Below are 4172 nucleotides of genomic sequence, written 5' to 3' on the forward strand. Positions count from 1 at the left end.
AGCTTCCTGGTATATTTCTGATGAAATTGGTGGTAGTGGTGATAGTGATAGGTATGATTACTAGGTGTATCGGTTAGTAATGTGGATTTTTTTCGATGGAATTACACATATGTTGGTATATATGCGATTTGATATGTATGCTATTTTGTTGTATTGACAACAAGCTTCAAAACTTCATATGTCAAATTTGCTGAAGGTGTTAACATTATAGATATTTTTACGCTTAAAAATGTCGAATTTCGTGCCAAAAACAAGAGCATTTGCTGGAAGTTTTAATTCATTACTTTATTTTGAAGAAAAGTGCTGCTGAAAGTTATGGTATACTTCGGGAAGCTTATGGTGAACATGCTCCATCTCAAGATATTTGTGAACACTGGTTTAAACGCTTTAAAAGCGATGATTTTGAGGTGAAAGACAAAGAACATCCAGGTCAACCAAAAAAAGTTTGAAGACCAACAATTACAAGCATTATTGGATGAAGATTTGTGTCAAACTCAAAAACAACTTGCAGAAAGTTACTGGGTGTACCAGTTAATAATGTGGATTTTGTAATCAAAGAAAACACAATAATTTCAAGAGAAACATCAAAAGTGCTTTATTCAAAGTAATGTCCATTGCTAGCTACTCATTTCCCCCATCCTTCAGGTAATTTGTGGATACCGTCCCAATAGAACTTTTCTTGTTTTGAGGCAAACCATTCAGAGACCCAATTTTCCACTTCTTCGTACGTTTTGAAGTGCTGCTCAGAAAGTGCGGGTGCCATCGATCAGAACAAGTGGTAATCTGAAGGAGCAAGGTCTGGTGAATACGGCGGGTGGGTTAATACTTCCCAGGCAAGATCTTTTAACGTGTCTTTAACTGGTTTTGAAGTGTGTGATGGCGCGTTATCATGAAGCAAAATTACTTTGCCTTGTCTTCTGGCCCATTCTGGTCGTTTTATGATCAAAGTGTGGTTCAAATTGACCTGGACATTCTTTGTCTTTTACCTCGAAATCATCACTTTTAAAGCATTTAAGCCAGCGTTCACAAGTATCATGAGATGGAGCATGTTCACCATAAGCTTCCCGAAGTATATGATAACTTTCAGCAGCACTTTTCTTAAAAATAATGAATTAAAAGTTCCCACAAATGCTCATTTTTTGGCATGAAATTCGACATTTTTAAGAGTAAAAATATCTATGTTAACACCTTCAGAAAATTTACATATGAAGTTTTGAAGTTTGTTGTCAATACAACAAAATAGTACACATATCAAATCGCATATATATCAACATATGTGTAACTCCATCTATTGAAAAAAATCTGCATTATTAACCAGTACATCTAGTATATCCATCAAGATTTACCATATTTGGCCCTAACCGGTTTGGCTCGGTGGATAGAGTGTCGGCCTGCGGACTGAAGGGTCCCAGGTTCGATTCCAGTCAAGGGCATGTACCTTGGTTGTGGGCACATCCCCAGCAGGAGGTGTGCAGGAGGCAGCTGATCGATGTTTCTCTCTCATCGATGTTTCTAACTCTCTATCCCTCTCCCTTCCTCACTGTAAAAAATCAATAAAATATATTTTTTTAAAAAGAAAATATTTACCATATTTGGCCTGGCCAGTGTGGCTCAGTTGGTTGAGTGACGTTCCATGCACCAAGAGGTCACTGGTTCGATTCCCGGTCTGGGCACATGCCCAAGTTGCAGGTTCAATCCCCAGTAGGGGGGTGTGAGGGAGGCAGCCAATTGTTGTTTCTCTCTCTCCCTCTCCCTTCCTCTCTTTCTCTAAAATCAATAAAAGTAGCCAAAGCCGGTTTGGCTCAGTGGATAGAGCGTCGGCCTATGGACTGAAGGGTCCCGGGTTCGATTCCGGTCAAGGGCATGTGGCTTAGTTGCGGGCGCATCCCCAGTGGGAGGTGTGCAGGAGGCAGCTGATTGATGTTTCTCTCTCACCGATGTTTCTAGCTCTCTATCCCTCTCCCTTCCTCTCTGTAAAATATCAATAAAATATATTTTAAAAAATAAATAAATAAATAAAATAAAATAAATAAAAGTATATCTTAAAAATATTTACCATATTTGGAATTAAAACTAAGAAAATTTAAAAATGTATTCATTCATTCATTAAAAAAACTAATAATTTAATTACATATTAACATAGATAATATATATTTTTTCCATCTTTTAAACCCTTTAATAACGTACATGTTCTCTAAGGCTGGCCCTCTTACCCCCTCAGCTCTTTCTGGCAAGGTTCTCACCCCAGATCTCCCCATTATGTCAGAAGGGGCCATCAGGCGGGGCATTCATCAGCTGCAGTTGGGGGAAAATTAATCCCGTTTACTGCAGTGTGCACAGGCTGGAGGTCAGCTGCCAGGTCTAAGGCAGAGCTGCTGATGGGTGTGTTGCAGTCAGGTTACCTGGAGATGGGATTTTCTCGGTCTTCCAAGTGGCAAGGTAGGTCCTAGGTGAGGACACAGCCACCCAGGCCAGAGTCCTCTGACCAGGAGCAGCTGGTAGGAGTTCTAAGTCCCTTCCAGGTTGTCCTTGTGTGCTAGAAAAATATTTTCCCTTGAGTAGAAATATGGCCTAAAAGGATGGTGGGCAGGCATATCTAGCCTCCCCAGTGCCAAAGGTCAGTGGACAATGGAAATGGTCTGGTCAGCCACAGCAAAGACTGGGAAGAGGGGCCCAGGGAAGGACACATGGTAGGTGTGGAGCACCGTGCCCGAGGCTGGATCGTAGAATAGCAGCCCCAGGGGTTCATGCTGCCCATTGTGTGAGAAACAGAGCTCTTGGTCGCAGCGGGAGAAGACCCAGGAGTAGGCATTGTGGCCCAGACGAGAGTCACTGCCAGAACCCTTATGGGGCAGCTGGCCTAAGGCCACACCCACCTTGTAGGCACAACTGTTCTGCACATTTACCATCCAGTATGCAGCCCAGACTGGAAGGAGGTGGCAGCCAGGGCATCGGGCCAGTGGTCAAAGCGCTCTGGGCCATCTGCAAAGGCCTCGGACTTCTTGCCGTTGAAGGTCAGAGTCCTTCCATCATCTGACCATTGCAGGAAGGGATTGACAGCCCTCTTGTGGATGCGCACATCCCCTGTGCCCGAGAGGGAGCTGAGAACTGCTGTTGCCCAGAGTTGGGTCAGAAGTGGGCTCCAAGCACACGTCTCATTTAGGTTTAACTTTTTCGACTCCTGGGGATCCAAACTGCCCTCTGCTTCCTCAGTCCTTTCAAAAATCTCCTGCTCCTTCTGAATCAGCTGGAGGTCATCCGTATGGGTGAGCATGTGCACCAGGCTGGTGCGGATGGTGTCGAGCTTCTGCAAAGCCTCAGCCCAGTGTACTCGCTGCATCAGGATGCTCTAGGGGCCGCTCCCCTTCGCCATGCACCCATTCCAGCAACCGCTGCTCCCCAGTCTCACAGACTCCTCACCAGACCCAGCCGCTGGGTGACCAGTTCCCGAGCTGCGCTGGCCATGCTCACTGCTCTCTGGTTCTTCCCTGGTAGGACCTCTGCCATGTATTTGGTGATGCCAGCACTCTGTAACTGCAGTCTCTCACCCTGGTCCACAATCTTGTTCCGCAGCTCTTCTGCGCGCTCCTCCGCAAGGTGGATGCGGTGGCCCTGACAGCGGCCGCCCAGCACACGGGCCAGCAGAACCACTTCAGAGCCTTGCCGTGCTTCGGGCAGAGAGGCCCCGGCTCAGGTCCCGGTCTGGTCCTGGAACCGATCCCGCGCTCTCCGCAGACATGGCCGCGACCGCCGGCGCCACATGCTCCATGTCGCCGATAATATATATATATATATATATATATATATATATATATATTTTTTTAAATAACTATTTTCTGGAATAAAACAAAATTAGCAAGAAGAGTGGCATTGTTTTGACATTTTCAAATCTTATTACTATCTGGTTTAATAAAGCAAACAGCCCCCTTGAGGTTAGATTATCAGATCTGCTTTGGCTTTCAATCTGCAGTGGTATGTTTGGCTTTATTTGTTGTTGTTGTTGAAGTAGATGAAGAAAAGATGGTGTCACACGGTTTTCTTTTTTTAAAAAAAATATTTTTATTGATTTCAGAGAGGAATAGAGAGGGAGAGATAGAAACATCAATGATGTGAGAAACTCATTGATCGGCTGCCTCCTGCACGCCCCACACTGGGGATTGAGTCTGCAACCC

The 4172-nt window shown here is 44.8% G+C and overlaps 1 pseudogene across 1 annotated transcript; it reads right to left on the reverse strand.

Annotated features, from left to right (window-relative positions):
* Nucleotides 1-657: 657 nt before the first annotated feature.
* Nucleotides 658-3739, reverse strand: LOC308250639 (B box and SPRY domain-containing protein-like; annotated as a pseudogene). The gene has a single exon. The product of its transcript is annotated as a B box and SPRY domain-containing protein-like (transcript).
* Nucleotides 3740-4172: the final 433 nt, after the last annotated feature.

This window comes from Plecotus auritus, assembly GCF_963455305.1.
Source record: "Plecotus auritus genome assembly, chromosome: 6".
Lineage (NCBI taxonomy): Eukaryota > Metazoa > Chordata > Mammalia > Chiroptera > Vespertilionidae > Plecotus > Plecotus auritus.